A 26,984-nucleotide genomic window follows, 5' to 3' on the forward strand; every position below is an offset into this window, starting at 1 on the left:
CATGGATAATAAACGATTATCATGAACAAAGAAATATAATAATAACTAATTATTATTGCATCTAGGGTATATTTCCAACAACAAAGGGGTTGTCAATCCCTTCACGATTATTTGCAAGGTGAGATCTGAAGGTGAAACGTGCAACAAAGTATTTTTGGTATTTTTGTAGATCTCAATATAGGATGTGAAGTAGACCCTGGGGCCATAGTGTTCACTAGAGGCTTCTCTCATGATAGCAAGTATTACGGTGGGTGAACGAATTACTGTCGAGCAATTGATAGAATCGCGCAAAGTCATGAAGATATCTAAGGCAATGATCATACATATAGGCATCGCGTCCGAGACAAGTAGACCGATACTTTCTGCATCTACTACTATTACTCCACACATCGACCGCTATCCATCATGCATCTAGTGTATTAAGTTCATAACAATCAGAGTACCGCCTTAAGCAAGATGACATGATGTAGAGGGATAAATTCATTCAATATGATATAAACCCCATCTTTTTACCCTTGATGGTAACAACACCATGCGTGCCTCTCTACCCTTTCTGTCACTGGGTGAGGACACCGCACGGTATGAACCCAAAATCAAGCACTTCTCCTATTGCAAGAATTATAGATCAAGTTGGCCAAATGAAACCCATAACTTGAAGAGAATTACAAGGATACGAATTCATGCATATAAGAGATCACAAGAGACTCAAATAATATTCATAGATAATCTAATCATAAATCCACAATTCATCGGGTCTCGACAAACACACCGCAAAAGAAAGTTACGTCGGATAGATCTCCATGAAGATCCTGCAGAACATTGTATTGGAGATCCAAGAGAGAGAAGAAGCCATCTAGCTACGAGATATGGACCCGAAGGTCTGTGGTGAACTACTCACGCATCATTAGAGAGGCAATGGTGTTGATGAAGAAGCCCTCCGTGTCCGAATCCCCCTCTGGTAGGGCACTAGAACGGTCCCCACATGGGATCTTGCGGAGACAGAAGCTTGGGGGGGGGGGCGAAAAAGTATTTTCGTGGCTCTCTCCTTTGGTTTCGGGATTTTAGAGAATTTATAGGCGAAAGAGGTAGGGAAAAGGAGCCACGTGGGCCCACAAGCCTGCCAGGCGCGCCCCCTCTAGGGCGCGCCCAGGGGGCTTGTGACCTCCCACGAGGTCTCCTGCCTTGGTTCTCAAGTCCCCTGCATAACTTCTGTTATGGAAAAAATCATCCCATAGGTTTTATTCCATTTGGACTCCGTTTAATATTGTTTTCTGAAAAAGGTCAAAACACGGAAAAAATAGAAACTGGCACGAGGCACTGAGTTAATAGGTTAGTCCCAAAAAAGATATAAAATACAATATTCATGCATATAAAACATCCAAAGTTGACAAGATAATAGCATGGAACCATCAAAATTTATAGATATGTTGGAGACGTATCAAGCCTCCCCAAGCTTAACTCCTGCTCGTCCTCGAGTAGGGAAGTGATGATGACCGAATTTTTGTGGTGGAATGCTACCTAACATATTTGTTCTTTGTAACTTCTTTCCTGTGGCATGAATGTTCAGATCCATAAGATTCAAAACAATAGTTTACTATTGACATGAATACAATAATACTTCAAGCATACTAGCAAAGTAATCATGAACTTTTGAAATAACAAGGCCAAAGAAAGTTATCCCTACAAAATCATATAGTCTGGCTATGCTCCATCATCCCCACACAACGAATTTAAATCATGCACAACCCCGGTATTGGCCAAGTAATTGTTTTCGCACTCTTACTTTCTCAAACCTTTTCAACTCTCAGGCAATACATGAGCGTGAGCCATGGATATAGCACTATAGGTGGAATAGAGTGTGGTGGAGGTTATGAGGCAAAAAGGAGGAGATGGTCACATCGACGCAGCGTATCAATGGGCTATGGAGATGCCCATAAATAGATATCAATGTGAATGAGTAGGGATTGCCATGCAACGGATGCACTAGAGCTATAAGTGTATGAAAGCTCAAAAAGAAAACTAGTGGGTGTGCACCCAACTTGCTTGCTCACGAAGACCTAGGGCAATTTTGAGGAAGCCCATCATTGGAATATACAAGACAAGTTATATAATGAAAATTCCCACTAGTATATGGAAGTGACAAAACAAGAGACTCTCTATCATGAAGAACATGGTGCTATTTTGAATCACAAGTGTGGAAAAAGATAGTAGCATTGTCCCTTCTCTCTTTTTCTCTCATTTTTTTGTTTGGGCTCTTTGGCCTCTTTTTTTCATTTTTTTGGTGGGAAAATTTGGCCTCTTTTTTTTATTTCCTCACATGGGACAATGCTCTAATAATGATGATCATCACACTTTTATTTACTTACAACTCAATACTTAGAACAATGATGACTCTATACGAAATGCCTCCGGCAGTTTACCGGGATGTGCAACGGTCTAGCTTAGCATATGACGTTGAAACATCTCGCTAGCTATCTTACGATCATGCAATGGCAATATGAAAGTGACGGAACATGTCATGAGACGGAACGGTGGGAGTTGAATGGCAATATATCTTAGAATGGCTATGAAAATGCCATAATAGGTAGGTATGGTGGCTGTTTTGAGGAAGGTATATGGTGGGTTTGTGCACCGGCAAAAGTTGCACAGTACTAGAGAGGCTAGCAATGGTGGAAGGTGAAAGTGCATCTATACCATGGACTCACATTAGTCATGAAGAACTCATATACTTAATGCGAAAGTTTTATTAGTAATCGAAACAAAGTGCTAAACGCAAACTCCTAGAGGAAGGGTTGGTAGGGGTTAACCATCGCGCGATCCCGACCGCCACACAATGGATGACAATCAATAAATCAATTATGCTCCGACTTCCTAACATAGTGGTTCACCATACGTGCATGCTACGAGAATCACTAACCTCAACAGAAGTATTTCTAGATTCACAACACCCTACTAACATAACTCTAATATTACCATATCCATATCTCAAAACTAATTGTGAGGAATCAAACTTCTCTTACTAATTAATGCACTTGAATATGAAAGTTTTTATTATATCCTCTTTGGATTCCTATCATATTTGGGACTAATTTCATAGCACACGCCAATTACCAAGTTACTTAGAGAGAGCACTCTCAAAAAGATATAAGTGAAGATCGAGAGTTTTTATTTCTTCAAAATATGACACCGCCGTGCTCTACAAATATTTAAGTGAAGCACTATAGCAAAATTATCTAGCTCAAAAGATATAAGTGAAGCACATGCGAGCTAAATTGCCTAACTCAAAAGATATAAGTGAAGCTCATTGAGTATTCTAGCAAATTCACGATGAGTGCATGTACCTCTCAAAAAGGTGTGCAGAAAGGATGATTGTGACAAAACAAAAAGCAAAGACTCCTATAATACACGACGCTTCAAGAAAAACACATATCATGTGGTGAATAAAAATATAGCTCCAAGTAACGTTACCGATGGATTGAAGACGAAAGAGGGGATGCCTTCCCGGGGCATCCCCAAGCTTAGGCTTTTTGGTGTCCTTGAATTTTGCTTGGGATGGCATGGGCATCCCCAAGCTTAAGATCTTTCCACTTTTTATTCCATTGTCCATGAGAACATCACCCAAAACTTGAAAACTTCACAACACAAAACATAAATAGAAACTCGTGATATCATTAGCATAAGAAAACAAACTACCAACTCTTTAGGTACTGTAGTACACTTGATTTTCATTTACATTGATGTTATATTACTGTATTCTCACTTCTCCATGGCTAGTAACCCCCAATACTAACCATAGTTTCATCAAAATAAACAATCAACACAACAAAAACAGAATCTGTCAAAAACAAACCAGTCTGTAGCAATCTTTATACTTCGTATACCTCTGGTATCCTAAAAATTCTGAAAAATTATGACAGTTAGGGAAATTTGCATATAAATTAGAAGCAAAAAGAATCAACTCAAAATCTCTTTCTGGATAGGAAATAAAAATAATTTCGTGAGCATAAAGTCTTTGTCTTTTTTCAGCATGATTAAACGACTATCACCAAAACTAATCATAAAGGTTCTACTTGGCACAAACACTAACTAAAACATAAAAACACAATCATAACAGAATCATGATGGTTTCGACTCAACAAAACATAAATTGAAAAGCAAAAATAAATTTATGCATTGGGTTGCCTCCCAACAAGCCCTATTGTTTAACGCCCCCAGCTAGGCTTAACGATTTCAATGATGCTCACATAAAAAGTAGTAGTTGAGATATGCAAAATGTTGGGGAACGTCGCATGGGAAACAAAAAATTTCCTACGCGCACGAAGACCTATCATGGTGATGTCCATCTACGAGAGGGGATGAGTGATCTACGTACCCTTGTAGATCGTACAACAGAAGCGTTAGAGAACGAGGTTGATGTAGTGGAACGTCCTCACGTCCCTCGATCCGCCCCGCGAACAATCCCGCGATCAGTCCCACGATCTAGTACCGAACGGACGGCACCTCCGCGTTCAGCACACGTACAGCTCGACGATGATCTCGGCCTTCTTGATCCAGCAAGAGAGACGGACAGGTAGAAGAGTTCTCCGGCAGCGTGACGGCGCTCCGGAGGTTGGTGATGACCTTGTCTCAGCAGGGCTCCGCCCGAGCTCCGTAGAAACGCGATCTAGAGGAAAAACCGTGGAGGTATGTGGTCGGGCTGCCGTGGAAAAGTCGTCTCAAATCAGCCCTAAAACCTCCGTATATATAGGTGGGAGGAAGGGGGCCTTGCCTTGGGGTCCAAGGACCCTCAAGGGGGTCGACCGAGCCAAGGGGGAGGACTCTCCCCCCCAAACCGAGTTGGACTAGGTTTGGTGGGAGGGAGTCCTCCTTCCTTCCCACCTCCTCCTTTTTTTTCTTTTCCTCTTGGTTTTTCTTCTCTTGGCGCATAGAGCACTTGTGGGCTGTCCCACCAGCCCACTAAGGGCTGGTGTGTCTCCCCAAAGGCCTATGGGCTTCCCCGGGGTGGGTTGCCCCCCCCGGTGAACTCCCGGAACCCATTCGTCATTCCCGGTACATTTCCGGTAACTCCGAAAACCTTCCGGTAATCAAATGAGGTGAATCTTCATTTCCGGACCATTCCGGAAACCCTCGTGACGTATGTGATCTCATCCGGGACTCCGAACAACATTCGGTAACCAACCATATAACTCAAATACGCATAAAACAACGTCGAACCTTAAGTGTGCAGACCCTGCGGGTTCGAGAACTATGTAGACATGACCCGAGAGACTCCTCGGTCAATATCCAATAGCGGGACCTGGATGCCCATATTGGATCCTACATATTCTACAAAGATCTTATCGTTTGAACCTCAGTGCCAAGGATTCATATAATCCCGTATGTCATTCCCTTTGTCCTTCGGTATGTTACTTGCCCGAGATTCGATCGTCAGTATCCGCATACCTATTTCAATCTCGTTTACCGGCAAGTCTCTTTACTCGTTCCGTAATACAAGATCCCGCAACTTACACTAAGTCACATTGCTTGCAAGGCTTGTGTGTGATGTTGTATTACCGAGTGGGCCCCTAGATACCTCTCCGTCACACGGAGTGACAAATCCCAGTCTCGATCCATACTAACTCAACGAACACCTTCGGAGATACGTGTAGAGCATCTTTATAGTCACCCAGTTACGTTGCGACGTTTGATACACACAAAGCATTCCTCCGGTGTCCGTGAGTTATATGATCTCATGGTCATAGGAACAAATACTTGACACGCAGAAAACAGTAGCAACAAAATGACACGATCAACATGCTACGTCTATTAGTTTGGGTCTAGTCCATCACATGATTCTCCTAATGATGTGATCCCGTTATCAAGTGACAACACTTGCCTATGGCCAGGAAACCTTGACCATCTTTGATCAACGAGCTAGTCAACTAGAGGCTTACTAGGGATAGTGTTTTGTCTATGTATCCACACAAGTATTGTGTTTCCAATCAATACAATTATAGCATGGATAATAAATGATTATCATGAACTAAGAAATATAATAATAACTAATTTATTATTGCCTCTAGGGCATATTTCCAACAGTCTCCCACTTGCACTAGAGTCAATAATCTAGTTCACATCACCATGTGATTCCAACGAATCGAACACCCATATAGTTATGGGGTCTGATCACGTCTTGCTCGTGAGAGAGGTTTTAGTCAACGGTTCTGAAACTTTCAGATCCGTGCGTTCTTTACAAATCTTTATGTCATCTTATAGATGCCGCTACTACGTGCTATTCGGAAATGCTCCAAATATCTACTCTACTATATGAATCCGTTTCATTACTCATAGTTATTCGGATTAGTGTCAAAGCTTGCATCGACGTAACCCTTTACGACGAACTCTTTAACCACCTCCATAATCGAGAAAAATTCCTTAGTCCATTTGTTACTAAGGATAAATTTTGACCGCTGCTAGTGATTCAATCATGGATCACTCTCTGTACCTCTCAACAGACTTTGAGTCAAGGCACACATTAGGTGCGGTACACAGCATGGCATACTTTAGATTCTACGGCTAAGGCATAGAAGACGACCTTCGTCTATTCTCTTTATTCTGCTGTGGTCGGGCTTTGAGTCTTACTCAAATTCACACCTTACAACGCAACCAAGAACTCCTTCTTCGCTGATCTTCTTTAAACTCCTTCAAAAACTTGTCAAAGCATGCATTTTATTGAAACTTTAATTAAGCGCTTTTTGATCTATCTCCATAGATCTTTGATGCTCCTTTGAAAACCCCTTTCAAACAACCTTATATGCTTTACAGAAATTCCACATTACTTCTGAACAACAATATGTCTACCACATACACTTATCAGAAATTCTATAGTGCTCCCACTCACTTCTTTGGAAATACAAGTTTCTCATAAACCTTGTACAAACCTAAAATCTTTGATCATCTCATCAAAGTGTACATTCCAACTCCGAGATGCTTGCACCAGTCCATTGAAGGATCACTGGAGCTTGCATACTTGCTAGTATCTTTAGGATCGACAAAACCTCCTGGTTGTATCACATACAATATTTGCTCAAGGAAACCGTCGAGGAAACAATGTTTTGACATCCTACGTGCAATATTTCATAAATAATGCATCAACAACTAACATAATTCTAACAGACCTTTAGCATCGCTACGAGTGAGAAAGTCTCATCATAGTCAACTGTTTGATCTTGTCGAAAACATCTTTGCGACAAGTCGAGCTTCTCTTAATAGTGACTTATCACCATCATCGTCTATTTTCCTTTAAAGATCCATCTTTACTCAATAGTCCTATGACCATCAAGTAATTCTTCTCAAAGTCTACACTTTGTTTTCCTACATGGATCCTCTCTCGGATTTCATGGCTTCCGGCCATTTGTCGGAATCTGGGCCCACCATCGCTTTCTCCATAACTCGTAGGTTCACTGTTGCTCATCAACATGACCTCCAAGACAGGGTTACCGTACCACTCTGTAGTAGTACGCGACCTTGTCAACCTACGATGCTTGTAGTAACTTGATCCGATGCTTGATGATCACCATCATCAGCTTCCACTTCAATTGGTGTAGGCGCCACAGGAACAACTTCCTGCGCCCTGCTACACACTGGTTGAAGTGATGGTTCAATAACCTCATCAAGTTCTACTACCCTCCCACTCAATTCTTTCGAGAGAAACCTTTCCTCGAGAAAGGATCCGTTTTTTCTAGAAACAAACACTTTGCTTTCAGATCTGAGATAGGAGGTGTACCCAACTGTTTTGGATATCCTATGAAGATGCATTTATCCGCTTTGGGTTCGAGCTTATCAGACTGAAACTTTTTCACATAAGTGTCGAAGCCCCAAACTTTCAAGAAACGACAGTTTAGATTTCTCTAAACCTCAGTCTATACTGTGTCATCTCAACGGAAATATGCGGTGCCCTATTTAAAGTGAATGCGGTTGTCTTTAATGCATAACCCATAAACGATAGTGGTAATTCGATAAGAGACATCATAGTATGCACCATACCAAATGGTGCGTGGCTATGACGTTCAGACACATCATCACACTATGATGTTCCAGGTGGCATGAACTGCGAACCAATTTCCACATTGTCTTAACTGCGTACCAAAACTCGTAACTCAGATATTCATTTCTATGATCATATCGTAGACAGTTTATCCTCTTGTTACGACGAACTTCACTCTGAAACGGAATTGAACTTTTCAACATTTCAGACTTGTGATTCATTAAGTAAATACTCCTGTATCTACTCAAATCGTCGGTGAAGTAAGAACATAATGATATCCACTACGTGCCTCAACACCCATTGGACTGCATACATCAAAATGTATCACTTCGAACAAGTTACTATCTTATTTCATCTCAATGAAAACAAGGCCTTGCTCATGTAGTATGATTTGCATGTCACTAGTGATTCGAAATCAGGTGAGTACAAAGATCCATCAACATGGAGCCTCTTCATGCAATTTATACTAACATGACTCAAGCGGCAGTGCCACAAGTAAGTGGTACTATCATCATTAACTCGTATCTTTTGGCACCAATATCATGAACATGTGTAACACTACGATCGAGATTCAATAAACCATTGAAGGTGAATATTCAAGAAAATAGAGTAACCATTATTCTCTTTAAATGAATAATCGTATTGCAATAAACACGATCCAATCATGTTCATGCTTAACGCAAGCACCAAATAACAATTATTTAGGTTTAACACCAATCCCGATGGTAGAGGGAGCGTGCGACGTTTGATCATATCAACCTTGGAAACACTTCCAACACGTATCGTCACCTCGCCTTTAGCTAGTCTCCGTTTATGCCGTAGCTTTCATTTCGTGTTACTAATCACTTAGCAACCGAACCGGTATCCAATACCCTCATGCTACTAGGAGTACTAGTAAAGTACACATCAACATCATGTATATCAAATACACTTCTTTCGACTTTTGCCAGCCTTCTTATCTACCAAGTATCTAGAGTTGCTCCGCCTCAGTGACTGTTCCCCTTATTACAAAAGCACTTAGTCTCGGGTTTGGGTTTAATCTTGGGTCTCTTCATTAGTGCAGCAACTGTTTTGCCGTTGCACGAAGTATCCCTTCTAGCCCTTGCCTTTCTTGAAACTTAGTGGTTTTACAAACCATCAACTATTGATGCTCCTTCTTGATTTCTACATTCGCAGTGTCAAACATCGCGAATCGCTCAAGGATCATTGTATGTATCCTTGATATGTTATAGTTCATCACGAAGCTCTCACAGCTTGGTGGCAGTGACTTTGGAGAACTATCACTATCTCATCTGGAAGATTAACTCCCACTTGATTCAAGCGATTGTCGTACTCAGACAATCTGAGCACATGCTCAACGATTGAGCCTTTCTCCTTTACTTTGTGGACAAAGAATCTTGTCGGAGGTCTCGTACCTCTTAACAAGGGCACAAGCATGAAATCACAATTTCATCTCTTCAGAACATCACTTATGTTCCGTGACGTTTTACAACATTTTCGGCGCCTTGCTTCTAAGCCATTAAGTATTTTGCACTAAACTATCGTGTAGTCATCAGCAACGTGTATGTCGGATGTTCATAGCATCCACAGACGACGCTCGAGGTGCAGCACACCGAGTGGTGCATTAAGGACATAAGCCTTCTGCGTAGCAACGAGGAGAATCCTCGGTTTTACAGACTCAGTCTGCAAAGTTTGCTACTATCAATTTTCAACTAAATTTTCTCTAGGAACATATAAAAACAGTAGAGCTATAGCGCAAGCTACATCGTAATTCGCAAAGACCATTAGACTATGTTCATGACAATTAGTTCAATTAATCATATTACTTAAGAACTCCCACTCAAAAAGTACATCTCTCTAGTCATTTGAGTGGTACATGATCCAAATCCACTATCTCAAGTCCGATCATCACGTGAGTCGAGAATAGTTTCAGTGGTAAGCATCTCTATGCTAATCATATCAACTATACGATTCATGCTCGACCTTTCGGTCTCATGTGTTCCGAGGCCATGTCTGTACATGCTAGGCTCGTCAAGCTTAACCCGAGTGTTCCGCGTGCGCAACTGTTTTGCACCCGTTGTATGTGAACGTTGAGTCTATCACACCCGATCATCACGTGGTGTCTCGAAACGACGAACTGTAGCAACGGTGCACAGTCGCGGAGAACACAATTTCGTCTTGAAATTTTAGTGAGAGATCACCTCATAATGCTACCGTCGTTCTAAGCAAAATAAGGTGCATAAAAGGATTAACATCACATGCAATTCATAAGTGACATGATATGGCCATCATCACGTGCTTCTTGATCTCCATCACCAAAGCACCGGCACGATCTTCTTGTCACCGGCGCCACACCATGATCATCCATCAACGTGTTGCCATCGGGGTTGTCGTGCTACTTATGCTATTACTACTAAAGCTACATCCTAGCAAAATAGTAAACGCATCTGCAAGCACAAACGTTAGTATAAAGACAACCCTATGGCTCCTGCCGGTTGCCGTACCATCGACGTGCAAGTCGATACTTCTATTACAACATGATCATCTCATACATCCAATATATCACATCACATCTTTGGCCATATCACATCACAATCATACCCTGCAAAAACAAGTTAGACGTCTTCTAATTTTGTTGTGGCATGTTTTACGTGGTGACCAAGGGTATCTAGTAGGATCGCATCTTACTTACGCAAACACCACAACGGAGATATATGAGTTGCTATTTAACCTCATCCAAGGACCTCCTCGGTCAAATCTGATTCAACTAAAGTTGGAGAAACCGTCACTTGCCAGTCATCTTTGAGCAAAGGGGGTTACTTGTAACGATGAAACCAGTCTCTCGTAAGCGTACGAGTAATGTCGGTCCAAGCCGCTTCAATCCAACAATACCGCGGAATCAAGAAAAGACTAAGGAGGGCAGCAAAACGCACATCACCGCCCACAAAAACTTTTGTGTTCTACTCGAGAAGACATCTACGCATGAACCTAGCTCATGATGCCATTGTTGGGGAACGTCGCATGGGAAACAAAATTTTTCCTACGCGCACGAAGACCTATCATGGTGATGTCCATCTACGAGAGGGGATGAGTGATCTACGTACCCTTGTAGATCGTACAGCAGAAGCGTTAGAGAACGCGGTTGATGTAGTGGAACGTCCTCACGTCCCTCGATCTGCCCCGCGAACAATCCCGCGATCAGTCCCACGATCTAGTACCGAACGGACGGCACCTCCGCGTTCAGCACCCGTAGAGCTCGACGATGATCTCGGCCTTCTTGATCCAGCAAGAGAGACGGAGAGGTAGAAGAGTTCTCCGGCAGCATGACGGCTCTCCGGAGGTTGGTGATGACCTTGTTTCAGCAGGGCTCCGCCCGAGCTCCGCAGAAACGCGATCTAGAGGAAAAACCGTGGAGGTATGTGGTTGGGCTGCCGTGGAAAAGTCGTCTCAAATCATCCCTAAAACCTCCGTATATATAGGTGGGAGGGAGGGGGCCTTGCCTTCGGGTCCAAGGACCCTCAAGGGGGTCGGCCGAGCCAAGGGGGAGGACTTTCCCCCCCAAACCGAGTTGGACTTGGTTTTGTGGGAGGGAGTCCTCCTTCCTTCCCACCTCCTCCTTTTTTTTCCTCTTGATTTTTCTTCTCTTGGCGCATAGAGCACTTGTGGGCTGTCCCACCAGCCCACTAAGGGCTGGTGTGTCTCCCCAAAGGCCTATGGGCTTCCCCGGGGTGGGTTGCCCCCCCGATGAACTCCCGGAACCCATTCGTCATTCCTGGTACATTCCCGGTAACTCCGAAAACCTTCCGGTAATCAAATGAGGTCATCCTATATATCAATCTTCGTTTCCGGACCATTCCGGAAACCCTCGTGACGTCCGTGATCTCATCCGGGACTCCGAACAACATTCGGTAACCAACCATATAGCTCAAATACGCATAGAACAACGTCGAACCTTAAGTGTGCAGACCCTGCGGGTTCGAGAACTATGTAGACATGACCCGAGAGACTCCTCGGTCAATATGCAATAGCGGGACCTGGATGCCCATATTGGATCCTACATATTCTACGAAAATCTTATCGTTTGAACCTCAGTGCCAAGGATTCATATAATCCCGTATGTCATTCCCTTTGTCCTTCGGTATGTTACTTGCCCGAGAATCGATCGTCAGTATCCGCATACCTATTTCAATCTCGTTTACCGGCAAGTCTCTTTACTCGTTTCGTAATACAAGATCCCGCAACTTACACTAAGTCACATTGCTTGCAAGGCTTGTGTGTGATGTTGTATTACCGAGTGGGCCCCGAGATACCTCTCCGTCACACGGAGTGACAAATCCCAGTCTCGATCCATACTAACTCAACGAACACCTTCGGAGATACCTGTAGAGCATCTTTATAGTCACCCAGTTACGTTGCGACGTTTGATACACACAAAGCATTCCTCCGGTGTCCGTGAGTTATATGATCTCATGGTCATAGGAACAAATACTTGACACGCAGAAAACAGTAGCAACAAAATGACACGATCAACATGCTACGTCTATTAGTTTGGGTCTAGTCCATCACATGATTCTCCTAATGATGTGATCCCGTTATCAAGTGACAACACTTGCCTATGGCCAGGAAACCTTGACCATCTTTGATCAACGAGCTAGTCAACTAGAGGCTTACTAGGGATAGTGTTTTGTCTATGTATCCACACAAGTATTGTGTTTCCAATCAATACAATTATAGCATGGATAATAAACGATTATCATGAACTAAGAAATATAATAATAACTAATTTATTATTGCCTCTAGGGCATATTTCCAACACAAAAGAGCACCATGAATGGCAAAAAACACATTTAAGTCTAACCCACTTCCTATGCATAGGGATTTTTTGAGCAAACAATTTATGGGAACAAGAATTAACTAGCATAGGAATGCAAAACAAGCATAACTTCCAAACGTTTAACACATAGAGAGGACGGTTGATATAATTGCAATATGTAAAAGCATATGTCCTCTCTCATAGTAATTTTCAGTAACATCATGAAGGAATCTTACAATATAACTATCACACAAAGCATTCTTTTCATGATCAATTATAGCATAACTGTCATCACTAAAACTTGGGAAACAAAAAATATCATCTTCATCAAGCATAGCATCCCCAAGCTTGCGGTTTTGCATATCATTAGCATCATAGATATTCAGAGAATTCATACTAACAACATGGCAATCATGTTTTTCATTCAAGCAGATATCATGAACCACTTTATAATTTTCTTCTTTCAACACTTCATCAAAAATTTCAGATTCCTGATTTTCAAACAAAACTCCATAGAGATAGTCAAGTGCACTAAACTCAGTAAAAAATTGTTCATCATAATTTGGTCTTTTGAAAAGATTAGCAAGTGGATGAGGATCCATATCAATAGATTTTTAGCAAGCGAAGATGCAAGCAAATATAAGGAACATGGCAACACAAGCAAACATAGCAACAAAAAGACGAACGGAAGAAGAGTGATTTTTTTTGTAAATTTTGTTTTAGAAGTGGGGGAGAGGAAAACGAGAGTCAAAAGGCAAATAATCTAAATGCAAGAGATGAGTTTACGGTAGGTACTTGGTAGATATGCTTCACTTGAATACTCCCCAGCAACGGAGCCTGAAATCCTTCTTGCTACTTCTTGAGCTTGCGTTGGTTTTTCCCTTGAAGAAGAAAGGGTGATGCAGCAAAGTAGCGATAATTATTTCCCTCAGTTTGAGAACCAAGGTATCATTCTAGTAGAAGTATCAAGATGAGGCACCAATGAATCTGCGCAAAAACAAACAAACTTGCACCCAACGCGATAAAGGGGTTGTCAATCCCTTCACGATTATTTGCAAGGTGAGATCTGAAGGTGAAAAGTGCAACAAAGTATTTTTGGTATTTTTGTAGATCTGAATATATGATGTGAAATAGACCCGGGGGCCACAGTGTTCACTAGAGGCTTCTCTCATGATAGCAAGTATTATGATGGGTGAACGAATTACTGTCGAGCAATTGATAGAATCACGAAAAGTCATGATGATATCTAAGGCAATGATCATACATATAGGCATCACGTCCGAGACAAGTACACTGATACTTTTTGCATCTACTACTATTACTCCACACATCGACCGCTATCAAGCATGCATCTAGTGTATTAAGTTCATAACAAACAGAGTAACGCCTTCAGCAAGATGACATGATGTAGAGGGATAAATTCATGCAATATGATATAAACCCCATATTTTTACCCATGATGGCAACAACACGATACGTGCCTAGCTACCCCTTCTGTCACTGGGTGAGGACACCGCACCGTATGAACCCAAAACCAAGCACTTCTCCTATTGCAAGAATTATAGATCAAGTTGGCCAAACGAAACCCATAACTCGAAGAGAATTACAAGGATACGAAATCATGCATATAAGAGATCAGAGGAGACTCAAATAATATTCATAAATAATCTGATCATAAATCCACAATTCATCGGATCTCAACAAACACACCACAAAAGAAAGTTACATCGGATAGATCTCCATGAAGATCATGGAGAACTTTGTATTGAAGATCCAAGAGAGAGAACAAGCCGTCTAGCTACTAGCTATGGACCCGAAGGTCTGTGTTGAACAACTCACACATCATCGGAGAGGCAATGGTGTTGATGAAGAAGCCCTCTGTGTCCGTATCCCCCTCCGATAGGGCACCAGAACGGTCCCAAGATGGGATCTTGCGGAGACAGAAGTTTGCGGCAGCAGAAAAGTATTTCCGTGGCTCTCTCCTTTGGTTTCAGGATTTTATATAATTTATAGGCGAAAGAGGTAGGGTAAAGGAGCCACATGGGGCCCACAAGCCTACCAGGCACCCCCCCTGGGGCTTGTGACCTCCCACGAGGTCTCCTGCCTTGGTTCTCAAGTCCCCTGCGTATCTTCTGTTATGGAAAAAATGATGCCGCATGTTTTATTCCATTTGGACTCCGTTTAATATTATTTTTTGAAAAAGGTCAAAAACACGGAAAAAACAGAAACTGGCATGAGGCACTGAGTTAATAGGTTAGTCCCAAAAAAGATATAAAATAGCATATTCATGCATATAAAACATCCAAAGTTGACAAGATAATAGTATGGAACCATCAAAAATTATAGATACGTTGGAGACGTATCAATCACCTTCATGAAATGGCCGACTCCTCACATGCCTTGAATGAAAACGCCATAGGTCTTGTTGACAAACTGTGGATCGAATCAGCGCCATCTCACGCTCCTCCTCCAGAAGATCTACTCCATCTTGACGTGCTTGCTTTGCTTCAGCTTCTTAATATAGATCCAATCGAGGTGAACTGTGATGCAAGTCGCTTGCTAGAATAGCTTCGGCTCCATAGACCAGGAAGAAAGGAGTTCGCCCAGTCGACCGGTTTGGTGTTGTTCTCAAACCCTAGAGAACAGAAGGTAGTTCAGTCACCCAAGCGCCTGCGACATACTCAACGTCTAGCATGAGTCAAGGCTTTAATCCATGTAGGATTAGACCATTTGCTCGCTCTGCTTGACCGTTGGTTTGCGGATGAGCAACGGATGCATAATCCACTCGGGTCCCTTGGTTAGTGCAGAAACGTCTGAACTCGTGTAAATCGAAGTTTGACCCATTGTGTGTGATGATGTTATGCGGGATGGTTGTGCGGTCATCCAACTTCTTGATTGGCTTAGCTTAGATCCATTTGGTGAACTTGTTGACTCCAACGAGCAAGTGTGTGAAACCACTCTGACCTGTCCGAAAAGGCCTGACCATGTCTAAGCCCAGACAGCAAACGACCAAATGAGAGGGATTGCCTGCAGGGCCGATGCAGGTTTATGAGACAAGTAGGAGTAGAACTGACAGCCTTCACAACGGTTTATGAGACATGCTAGAGTAGAACTGACAGCCAAAAGAATCCAGATCGGTATGCGTTGGCAACAATGGTCCGAGATGACGCATGATGACCACAGGTCCCCGAGTGGATTTCTTGCAGAATCAGTTGGCCCTCCTCAGGGGAGATACATCGTTGAGCTACGACGATCATGCTTTCTCTGTAAAGCTAATCACCCATTATTGTGAAGGCCTTTAACGTGCGGACAATCTGTCGGGCTTCGTCTTCATCTTTTGGCAACTCTCGCCTTAAGATGTATGCAATATACGACACTGTCCAGTCGGGAGTAATCACCAAAATTTCCATGATAAAGTCAACGACTGCTAGAACATCAACTTCAGTCGGATCAGAAGTACTTGTTGGCTGTGGGGACTCTTCAGTGAAAGGATCCTCTTGCACAGACGGAGTGTGCAAGTGTTCCAAACATACATTGTTGGGTATAGGCTTCCGAGTAGATCCGATCTTAGCCAATTCATCAGCTGCCTAGTTCTTCAGTCGGGGTACATGATGGAGTTCTAAGCCTTCAAACTTCTTCTCCATCTTCCTCACTACATTGCAATAACCTGTCATGGCAGGGTTCCGAACGTCCCACTCCTTCATCACCTGATTGACCACTAAGTCTGAGTCGCCGTACACCATGAGGCGTCTGATGCCGAGTGAGATGGCGATCGCAACCCGTAAAGGAGAGCTTCCTACTCAACTTCATTGTTGGATGAATCAAAGTGGATCTAAAGGACATAGTTAAGCTTGTCGTTGTTTGGAGACACGAGTACCACACCAGCACCGGACGCATTTAGCATTTTGGATCCATCAAAAAACATAGTCCAATGCACTGAGTGAATTTGAGTTGGTTGTTGCTGTTCCACTCACTCGGCCATAAAATCAACGAGGGCCTGAGATTTGATAGCTTTCTTTGCTTCAAACTTGATATCAAAATACAACAACTCCATAGCCCATTTGGCCACTCGGCTCGTTGCATCCCGATTGTGAAGGATCTTTGATAGGGGAGCATCACTGACGACTGCTATGGAGTGATCTTGAAAGTAATGTGCCACTTCCTTTGTTGTCAAATATATTCCATAAAGAAGCTTCTGGTAATGGGGATACCTTTGCTTCGAAGGATTCAACACTTCTGAAATATAATAGACTGGACGTTGGACCTTGTAGTCTTTACCTTCTTCTTCTCTCTCGATAGTCAGGACTGTACTGAAGACTTGATTGGTGGCTGTGATGTATATGAGCAGTGGTTCTTTGCTGTGCGGAGTAGCAAGCACCAGCTGGGTGGAAAGCAGAGCTTTGAGCTCTACAAACGTTGCTTCTGCTTCATCATTCCACTCGAATACATCCGACTTCTTCATCAGTCGGTACAAAGGCAGTGCCTTCTCACCGAGATGAGATATAAACCGACTCAATGTTGCCAGACATCCTATAAGTTTCTGCACATTATGCACTCGCACGGGGCTTTGCATTCAGACGATGGCGCCAATCTTCTCGTGGTTAACATCGATCCCTCGTTCGGAAACGAGAAAACCGAGTAACTTGCCCCCAGGAACGCCAAAAGTGCACTTAGCTGGATTGAGCTTGATGTCATATTTCCTCAAATTAGCAAATGTTTCTGCCAAGTCAGTTAGTCGGTGGAAACCTTTGCGTGACTTGAAAACAATATCATCCATGTATGCTTCAATATTCCGACCAATCTGGTTGGGCAGACACTTCTAGATCATGCGCATGAAGGTTGCACCAGCAATCTTCAGACCGAAAGGCATAGTGATGTAACAGTAACACCTGAAAGGGGTGATGAAGGCTGTTTTTTATTTCATCTGCGCCAAATAGACGAATCTGATGGTAACCAGAGTAAGCATCCAAAAAAGATAAACGCTCGCATCCCGTAGTTGAATCAACAATCTGATCAATGCGGGGGAGCGTATAGTGGTCCTTTGGACAGACCTTATTAACGTTTTTGAAGTCAATACACATGCGAAGTGAATTATCCTTCTTGGGAACCATGATAACATTCGAGAGACACTCGGAGTGGTAAATCTCCCGAATGAATTTGGCTTCCAAGAGCTTTGCTACCTCATTGCCGATTGCTTTCCCCTTCTGTGACACAGATCGTCGCAAGCGCTCCCTGACTCGCTTCGCCTTTGGATCCACTCGCACATGGTGCTCAACCAGCTCCCTGGTTACACCCGTCATGTCAACAGGATTCCATGCGAAGATGTCCCAGTTCTCACGGAGGATCTGGATGAGCTCAGCTTCCTATTTGTTGTCGAGTGTCGTGGATATGTTGGTTGGAGCTGCATTGGGATCAGTCGTATGGACGTTCACTGGTTTGAACTCTCCTCTCGACTGAAAAGCAAACTCTAAAGCAGGCTTCTTAGAGTGCATCAGGTCAGATGGGTCGGCAGTCCTCCGATACTCTTCCAATTCTACCACCGCCATTTGCTGATCTGCAATCGTCGAACCTTGCTGCAAACACTCTTCAGCTCTCTCCCGATTGTCGGAAACAGTGATGACCCCTTTAGGGCCTGGCATCTTCATCTTCAGGTACACCTATCATGGCCGTGCCATGAAATGTGCATAAGCAGGACGACCCAGAATATCATGATATGCACTCTGGAAGTCCACCACCTCAAATGTCAGCTTCTGTTTGCAAAAATTCCGGTCAGAGCCAAATACGACATTCAGTCTGATCTGACCGAGTGACTTGGCCTTATTCATTGGGATTACTCCATGAAAGGACATGGAACTCTCGCTGAGTCAGGACATCGGAATGCCCATCCCCTTGAGAGTTTCTGCATATAGGATATTGAGCCCACTCCCTCCATCCATCAAAACTTTGCGGAGCCGAAAACCTTCGGCAATTGGGTCGACTACCAGAGCGTGGCGACTTGGAGTTGGAACAACAACTGGATGGTCTGACTGATCCATCTCCCTGTTGGGGTTTCCGACCACTTCAGGTATGTTGGGGTGGTTGGTACTGCCATGTTGACCTCCCCGTTAATGACTTTCAGTCGAGTTTTGCTCTCTACGTTATCAAAAATCATTAGAGTTGCATTGACCTTGGGGTGGTCCTTCTTCTCTTCATTATCGTCCTCTTCAGGCTCTTTTTCACTCGACTGACCTTTGAACTCTTGGACCAACAATCGACACTGTCGAGTGGTACGCTTTGGCAGTATAAGGTTGCCTTCATCATCTTTCTTCATGTGAAAAACACACGGCTGATCCAAAATATCTGACTCCATCTTGGATTTCTTCGGGGGGAATGGTGCCTTGGCCTTTCCCTTAAATTTTCCCGCTCCCAGGGCGGCTGCTTCTGCTGGGGTTGCATTTTCCACCTTCCGCTTCTTCTTCCGATTAGAATTGGCGTCGTTGTTGTCGACTACTTTACCGTTGCCGCTACGGAGGCGGTCTTCTTCTTCCCTGTTTGCATAATGGGTGGCTATCTCCATCATTTTAGTCATTGACATGTTGCCTGAATGAGCAAACTTCAGATACAGCTCTTGATACCTGCATTGAAGGTGCACACTGCTTGGTGCTCGGTAACATTCTCCACCATGTGGTGAAGAGTGGTCCAGCGCTGGACGTAATAATGCAAGGATTCACTTGGTTTCTGCATGCAGTGTTGTAACTCAGACGGGCCAACAGGACGCTTGCAAGTGCACTCAAAGGTCTTGATGAATACTCGAGCTAGATCTTCCCAACAATTTATGCTTGAAGGTGCCAGTTGATTCAGCCATGCACGGGCCCAACCGTCCAGCATAAGGGGCAAGTGCTTCATTGCAACGTTGTCGTTGCCGCCGCCAATCTGTACTGCAACTCTATAATCATCCAACCAAGTCCCGGGCTTGGACTAGCATGTGAACTTACTGACTACAGTCGCCAGCCTCAAGTTGGAAGGAATAGCAGCAGAGTGGATTGCTCTACTGAGACACTCGGGACCAGAAAATTCGGTTCCACTTCCGATCGGTTGATCTATGTAGAGACCATCCCGGTAGGCTCTGCCTGTGTCAATCCTTCTCTGTTCAAGTACATCTATTGCATCCAATACGGGGTTCCGCTTTTCACAGAACGGGTGCCGGTCATCATAGTGTCGGGGCACATACGAGCCGCTCCGTGGAGGAGAATGCACTCGACGGTAGTCGTCACGGTGATGAGGAGGGGGAAACAGGTTCCGACCCTGGTCTCTGTGCTGATACTCTCGGTAACCTCCGTCTCTGTGACGCTCGGGTGAACCTGGACTGTATATTGACCGGACTGTCTCTGCCCTTCGCGAATTGCTGTGTAATCTATTGATAGACTGTGATACAGCCGAATTTTGTTGCTGTGCTGCTTGAAGCAAAGCACGAATCTATTCTAAGCCTGTGCCTGCCTCTTAATCTGAAGGATGGATTGAATCTGCTATTTTGGCTGCAGTTGCGACATTAAGTATCGGAGTACGATATACCTCAGTATTGGCGTGATCGTCGCATGAGAAGAGTTGCCGCTGACGCCGACTAGAAGTTTGATGACGGCGACGACCGCGTCCAGACGACGGTTCACCGGCCTCGTGCTCGCCGCGACCGAACCCGGCTGGGCTCTCCGCGGATCCCGCCATGAAGACATCTCGCACTCGGAAGGAACGTCAGACTGGACAGACGCCGAGTGGACCGGGTCCTGAAGAGGTACAGCAGGCTCGATGGCTGCAACCTGAGGTGTCGACGGAGACAACGCCTGACAAGCGACCGCATGCTTCACCCACCGCTGGAGTCGAGAGCGACCGGATCGCTTGCAGTGACGAACAGCGGAGTGAAGAGCTGACAACGGAGTCGACGAGTGTAGAAGAAGAACTTCGAAGGAGTTTGCACGGAAGTGCGTCCCTCCACGGACTGGGAGCGCCTCAACGTCGAGTGGCGCTTCTCGGAGCCATGCCGAGTTGTCCACGACGAAGATGAGGGCACCGAAATGGATCTCACCGCCCACGAACGAACTGGCGCTGGAAGACATGATGAAGACTGAAAAAAATGCAAACTTCCCGAAAGTCGCTTAGACGCCTGCCCCACGGTGGGCGCCAACTGTCGTGGGATTAAACCTGACAGTAGAGGTGTAGGGTACTGATACGTCTCAAACGTATCTATAATTTTTGATGACTTCACGCTCTTATCTTGCCTTCTTTGTATGTTTTATGTACCTTTTTATATCTTTTTGGGACTAACTTATTAATTCAGTGCCAAGTGCCAGTTCCTGTTTTTTCCGTGTTTTTGACTCTTTTCAGATCTAATTTTGGAACGGAGTCCAAACGGAAGAAAAACCCCCAAATGATTTTTTCCCGAACGGAAGAAGTCCACGGGGCTTTTGGGCCAAGCCAGGTGGGCTCCAGGGAGCCCACAAGCCCCCACTCCACCACTAGGGGGGAGGCGGCGGTGGGCAGGCTTGTGGCCTCCCTAGCCTCCCCCTGACCTAGGTCTTTGGCCTATAAATTCCCAAATAATCCGCAAAAAATCAGGGGAGCCTCGAAAATACTTTTCCACCACCGAAAGCTTCCGTTTCCGCGAGATCTCATCTAGAGACCCTTCCCGGCGCCCTGCCGGAGGGGACTTTGGAGTTGGAGGGCTTCTTCATCATCATCATCGCCCCTCCAATGACTCGTGAGTAGTTCACTTCAGACCTACGGGTCCGTAGTTAGTAGATAGATGGCTTCTTCTCTCTCTTGGATCTTCAATACAAAGTTCTCCATGATCTTCATGGAGATCTATCCGATGTAATCTTCTTTGGCGGTGTGTTTGTCGAGATCCGATGAATTGTGGACTTGTGATCAGATTATCTATGATATATATTTGAGTCTTTGGTGATTTATTATATGCATGATTTGATATCCTTGTAAGTCTCTCCGAATCTTGGGTTTTGTTTGGCCAACTAGATCTATGATTCTTGCAATGGGAGAAGTATTTTGTTTTGGGTTCTGCCATGTGGTGACCTTTCCCAGTGACAGTAGGGGCAGCAAGGCACACATCAAGCAGTTGCCATCAAGGGTAAAAAGATGGGTTTTTTATCATTGGTTTGAGATTATCCCTCTACATCATGTCATCTTGCTTAAGGCGTTACTCTGTTCTTATGGACTTAATACACTAGATGCATGCTGGATAGCGGTTGACACGTGGAGTAATAGTAGTAGATGCAGAAAGTATCGGTCTACTTGTTTCGGACGTGATGCCTATAGAAATAATCATTGCATAGATATCGTCACGACTCTACACAGTTCTATCAATTGCTCGACAGTAATTTGTTCACCACCGTCTACTTGCTTTCATGAGAGAAGCCACTAGTAAACACTACGGCCCCTGGGTCTATTGACATCCATCGTTACAACTCTGCTTTTACTTTGCTTTGTTACTTTGTTGCTTTAAGTTCTCACTTGGCAAACAATCTATAAGGGATTGACAACCCCTTCATAGCGTTGGGTGCAAGCTTTTGTGTTTTTGCAGGATCTTGAGATACTCCTCTGCCGGATTGATACCTTGGTTCTCAAACTGAGGGAAATACTTACCTCGGCCGTGCTACATCATCCTCTCCGCTTCGAGGGAACACCAACGCAGAAGGATTCCTGGTGTCGTCAACGTGCCCATTTCTGGCGCCACTAGAAGGACTTTTGTGAAGTAGCATAACGGACATCAGGTACGAATGGAGTGGGCAAAGTTCTAGCTACAGCAAGATTGTATGCAAGATTTATCAGTTCAGGCCCCTCTCTTTGAGGTAACAGCCCTACGTCTCAGGTGCTCGGGAGCCCTTGCACTGTGGTTCGTGTAATACACGGGGTGCGAACCCTTGTGCTAGAGGGGATGGGTGGCTTATATAGAGTGCGCCACCTCTCCTCAATACCTCAGCATCTAACGGCTCGATCAATATAAGTTAAAGATATACGTTAGTGATAACGTAAGTGGGTAATAAATGCTACTAAAGACCATTGGTTGAACGTGTGTCCGTTGGCCCTCGTGGGTGACTTCTGATCTTCCGTATCGACTGGAATCCTTCCGAGTGTATATGGGTTGTCGAGTGGCTGTAAATATAATCCGAGTGCCTTCGTACCGAGTGACTTTTAAACACCATCTTCATCGAGTTGGAATCTTTTGTCTGAACCATGGCTTCATAATGAGTTGCCCTTGGGTACGACATTTAGGCCAGGCCTATGACCCTACCCTAGGTACATATCCCCATCACCTTAGTTGGCTTGCGATCCACACGGCCACCAGCATGTTCATAATCAGAATATCCAACGAGGTGAAGATTTGAGCCCTTGGGGTACGATAATCCAAGTGTTGGTGTGTGAGCTATATATCGAAGAATATGTTTCACAGCCTTATGGTGTGATTCCTTCAGTTTTCCATGTAAACATGCACACATGCAAACACTATGCATAACATCTGGCCTAGATGCACATAGGTACAATAAACAGCCAATCATAGAGCGAATGTACCAATTTCGTCAGTGGAGAGGTAACCGTAGGTAGGCATAGGAATTTTGACGCCTTTGCATTCATTCATGCCAAATTTCTTCATGACATCCTTGAGGTATTTCTCTTGAGAGATGAATATGCCATTGCGTTTTTCACAAATTTGAAGCCCTAGGAAGGATTTCGGCTCCCCCATCAGGGACATTTGATATTCTTCACACATCATGTAGCAAAATTCATCACTATAACATTTGTGAGTACAACCAATGATGATATCATCCACATATATTGGTCATACAAATAGTTCATTATCATAGGAATTTGTGAAAAGAGTCAGATCGAGTGAACCGGGTTTGAAGCCTTTCTTCACTAGGAACTCCTTCAATGTATCATACCACGCCCAAGGGGCTTGCTTGAGGCCATATAGTTCCTTTTTGAGTCTGAAGACCTTGTCTAGATGCTTCGGCTCTTCAAAAATTGGGGGCTGAGCAACACATACTTCTTCCTCAAGATTACCATTGAGGAATGCATTTTCACATCCATTTGATATAGTGTAAAATTGTGATGATTAGAATAGGCAAGAAATATACAAATAGCTTCAAGTCTAGCAACAGGTGCAAAAGTTTCATAAAGTCGATTCCTTCAACCTGTGGGTAGGCTTGGGCTACAAGTCGTTCCTTGTTCCTCACAACGTGACCACCCTCATCTTGCTTGTTTCGGTAGATCCACTAGGTTCCGATGATATTGTTCTTGCGAGTATCAGGTATATTGACGAGTTCCCAGATGTCATTTAGCTTGAACTGAAGAAGTTCATCTTGCATGACTTGAATCCACTCAAGTTCCATGAAGGCTTCATCAACTTTTGAGGATTTTGTGATAGACAGAAAGGAGAAATGCACACAAAAGTTAACTAAATGTGAGGCTTTTGAGTGAGTGAGAGGCCTTGGCGCATTGATGTCATCGAGGATTTTGTCAATTTCCATTTCATTTGAAATCCTCGGAAACGTAGGTTGAATACTTTAGTTGGGCTGAGGAATTTGATTTGGAGAAATTTCCTTAGGTGCACCCTCTTGAATTTCATCATTGTTGGGGACGACTACTTCAACATGAGGTTGTACCTGAATAGAAAAGATATCTTTAGTAGCCTTGTGTTTAATAGCTTCCTCATGAGTCAATTTATCTAGCACACGAGGCAGTTGCTCTCATTGCGAGCCATTAGTTTCATCGAACCGCACATCTACAGTTACAACAACCTTGTTGTGATAGGTGTTGAAGACTCCCTAGGTATGCATGTCCTTTCCGTAACCGAGCATAAAACCCCGATGTGCTTTTGGTGCAAATTTTGAGCAATGGTGAAGAGCTGTAATCCAACATCTTGCACAAAAAACTTTTAAATAACTTACGTTGGGTTTGTTGTCAGTGGGGAGTTCGTATGAAGTCTTCTTGAGGAATTTGTGAAGATATATCCTCTTGATGATGTGGCAAGCAGTATTGATTGCCTCAGGCCAAAAGCGACGAGGAGTCTGATATTCTTCAAGCATAGCCCGTGCCATTTCAACCAAAGTCCTGTTCTTGTGCTCAACGACGCCATTCTATTGAGTTGTATAAGGAGCGGACAATTCGTGAGTAATACCAAGTTCATCTAGGTAATCATCAAGGCCTATACTCTTGAATTCTATCCCATTGTATCTCCTGATGTGTTTGATCTTGACGTCAAAGTTCGTCGAGGCCGTTGAGAAAAATCGTTTGAAGAATTGGTGCACTTTAGTTTTATACAGAATGATATGCACCCAAGTATAACGAAAATAGTCATCAATGATGACAAAGCCATATAGAGATTCTGCATTGATTAGAGTACCATAATGAGTAGGTCCAAAGAGATCCATGTCAAGCAATTCAAAAGGACGAGTAGTAGCCATGATAGTCTTCGAGGGGTGATTAGAGTTGGTCATCTTTTCAGACTCGCAAGCCCCGCAGAGATGGTCCTTGAGGAATTTGACGGTTTCGATGTCAATGAAATGCTTGTTCTTTGCCAGTGTGTACAAATTCCCCATGCCTACATGACCAAGTCATCGATGTCGTGGCCAGCCTTCTGAGGTTTTTGCTAGTAGACACATGGCTGGCTGAGGACCTGCACTGAAATCAACAATAGAAAAGTCTCCTCTCCTAAAGCCTTCAAAGACTTTGGATTTGTCAAATTTCATTAGGACTACACATCTATATTTTCCAAAGATGACAATCTTATCATGATCACAAAGCATTGAGACTCACATGAGGTTAAACCCAAGGGATTCGACAAGCATGACTTTGTCAATGTGTCGGTCCTTAGGGATAGACACTTCACCAAGTCCCAATACCTTGCTTTTACCTTTGTGAGCGTATGTGATATGCTTCAGTGGTGAAGGATTCAGTGGGATATTCATTAATAAGATTTTATCACCAGTCATGTGATTTGTACATCCGCTTTCAAGAACCCACTCTGTGTTCTTGGGTTGGTCATCCTGCAAATGAATTAGTACTGCTTACCATCTCATATGCTTCAGATTGAAGAATATGATATCAATTTCATCATACTTGAATTTCATCACATAAAATAAAATCGAGGATATGATGAGGACATGTGGAATAATAAATCATTTCATCATGCTTTAGCTTGCATCCTGTCAAGCAATTTTCTCAGGTCTTCAGAAAATTCTTGAGATGATGACTTTTATGTGGAGACCTGACTTGCAGAAGTGATTAGTTCGATTTTTTACCACCCACATGTGAAGGAGTGGTAAAGAGTTCATCATCCTACGAGCACCATATGAGAATTGAGGCATTGATGCTAATGCATTTCTTTTCACGGGAGGGGGGTTAGAGTATTCAAATGAAGAGGCAGAGAAATTTGTTGAGGACTTATGAACATAGTGATTTGAGGAACAGTGCACATATTCATGTCCCTTGTAGTTTCCCTGCATATCAGAAGCATTAGTGCGAGTACGAGCATAGTTTTGACCATTTGACGAATTTTATCCTCGTGAAGACTTTGGTCCCCCTGAGGAATTTGATCCGGGGTTCCTGTTCTGAACAGGTGTTGTCATGAGAACATTCACCTGAAGACTTTCTAAGCTACTTTTGGGAAACCAGATTTTCCTCACGGGTGGTCCATTCCTGCAGTTAGTTCCAACATATATAGCAAATACTTCACGAGCTTGATGTTTGAATGGTTTATAGTTAGAGTCAAAAGACTCATTAGAGGAATAACACATTTCACATGCAAATCCAGTTAGTGTGGATGGATCAACAGGAGGTCGTTTTGTAGCAACCCATGAGGTTTTGGGGTACCGCTTAGGTTTCCAGTATGACCCATGAACATTCAGTTTCCTCTCAAGGCAATACCCTCTTTCCTCGGGTTCATGTTTAGAATCTCCGTTTTGAGCACATCGCAAAGGGTTTGATGCCCTTTGGGACTTTTGTATATGCGTCTCACATACAATTCCTTCAAACCTGCATTTTCTTCAGTAACATTTGTGGTTTCCTGAGGTAAAGAATTGGATAACTGTAAGTGCATCTAGTGCCCCTTAGTGATTTTGGTGGATTGAAGACTGATAGGTTAAGATACTGATAAGT

The sequence above is a fragment of the Hordeum vulgare genome, chromosome 4H, assembly GCF_904849725.1.
Source record: "Hordeum vulgare subsp. vulgare chromosome 4H, MorexV3_pseudomolecules_assembly, whole genome shotgun sequence".
Lineage (NCBI taxonomy): Eukaryota > Viridiplantae > Streptophyta > Magnoliopsida > Poales > Poaceae > Hordeum > Hordeum vulgare.